The sequence below is a fragment of the Amphimedon queenslandica genome, unplaced genomic scaffold (assembly GCF_000090795.2).
Source record: "Amphimedon queenslandica unplaced genomic scaffold, v1.1 AMPQUscaffold_13504, whole genome shotgun sequence".
Taxonomy (NCBI): Eukaryota; Metazoa; Porifera; class Demospongiae; order Haplosclerida; family Niphatidae; genus Amphimedon; species Amphimedon queenslandica.
Genome location: NW_003546260.1, coordinates 313,709 through 315,805, shown reverse-complemented (window position 1 = coordinate 315,805; position 2,097 = coordinate 313,709).

Below are 2,097 nucleotides of genomic sequence, written 5' to 3'. Positions count from 1 at the left end.
ACTTAGTGAGATAAGGTAACTATAGAATGCATACTTAGTGGCCTTGCTAAATTAATAAATTAATATGAATTAAAGGAGCACCTACTATAGTTATACTTCCAGAATAATCTTCCGCATCAAAAATTCTAAGGAAAAGTAACAATTACACACATAATCAATAAACTATTTTACCACACTTGTGACTATCATTCATAAGTCTCTCAGTACAATATCTTCATCATCATGATCACTAATACATTCACCCTAATTAAAAACATAGTTACAATCACATGTAGTGAACCACTTTTACGCCTGATTTCTTATCGTCTTCACTAGTGTCATGATTATTGCAGAAAGGTCTTCTGGCTCTGTTTCAATGCTTGGCTCAATACTAGAAAGTTAACGAAGAATCCATAATGAAAGGTATGCACTTCTAATTATAGTCAACTAAACTTAGTCATTAATCTCACAATAATAATTAGCCTAAATTTATTATAAGTTTGTTCATGCAGTTTATAACCCTTTGATAATTCCTCATAAACCCAGGTCTCTACTTTCGTATCATAGAGATTTTGTAGGCAAGATGTGGTAAACTTTAATTGGAAGGTGTCAGTCGTTTTATTTTCCAGTCATGTATCTGCTCAATTAATTTATTTAGCTTGATTGTGTATCTACATGTGTCTACTTTTTACTCAAAATATCATGTATCCTACTCATGTTTAAGTAAGGCCGCTCCAATCGAATTATTAGTTTCCCGTTTCCCGCCCGCACCCACCCGCATCATAACTTATTATTGTTATTATTTTGTCACGTGATTTGTAGCGCACATGTGCCAAGAAGAAGATGAGTTGTGTTGTTAACTGCTCTGTATTTTGCATCACAAAAAGCAAAACCATCTTTCCCTGGACTATACTAAAAGTCCCCGAGTGCGAGTTGTCGTTTGCAAGGTTCTTTGAAACGGAAATTGAGAGTAGAATCAGCGCAGCTCTACCACTCGAATTAATCTCGGCATGTGCAGGAAAAAGCAAAGACTCGATCGATGGATGAAGTCGACTTAATGCTACAGGTACCATCGGTTATATCATTATTCGGTCCATATATTAAGTACCGTACTGTATCAGTTGAAAATGAAGAGGTTATTGTTAGTGCTGCTGCATTGTCTCCTCGATCGTCACTGATCACTCAATCAACAAATCCTTCACAGCAAAATCCAAGAAACAATCACGTCATTGCTCATTATTTCCAAGATCACAACTTGTACTGGGACAGTGTACTCGATTACTTCAGCAACTAAACTTATTTCATGCCTATAACCGATGTTTTATGGTACATAAATGGACACCACGAGCAGTTCTCAAATATTCGACAGTTTTTTACTCAGTTTCAAGGCTATAACAAGCCTGAATTGATTTCATCTACTACTTAGGCTTTCTTATTAGGCTTTTTTGTTATTATTTTTGCTTTTTTAACTCTGATAAAAGTGATTAGTCTTTCAAAAAAATGTCAAATTCTCATTTTTGTGAAAAATAAAATTAAAATTCAATGATAATAATATAATAATAAGATAATAACTTGACCCGCCTCAGAAATAATATTATTCATAGTTTGAAATTGGAAACTAATAATCTAATTGGAGCGGCCTAATATACATATATAAATGGTTCAAAATAGCCTAAAAATAGTATAACATTTAATGTAGTCCACGGTACTCACATAACATCCAGTGATTTAGCCCTAGTGTATACAGCCAATGAGATTTCTCTTAAAGAGTCAGATTAAGATGATTTTCTTTAACAAATGTTGTCCGATAGTCCACGCGAGGCTGCCATCTTGAAAAGCATCGATCTGATCGAGGATCTGATCCAGTACTGATATACAGCCTGGACCAGTGCTGACGAACAGACATTACTGTATCAGCTATGACTACATCGGGACTGAAATAGATACTGGTCCAGGCCAGAGCAACAGCCTCGATTCAGCAGTGATGGCCGTCGATGCTGGACCGTTATAGAATCAAACCTGGTCCAGGCCTGATACCTATCATTCACGGATCATGCATGGTAACTCTTGGGTGTGTAGCAGCGCAGCCACACCTGCTACATAGATATTAGAGTAAAT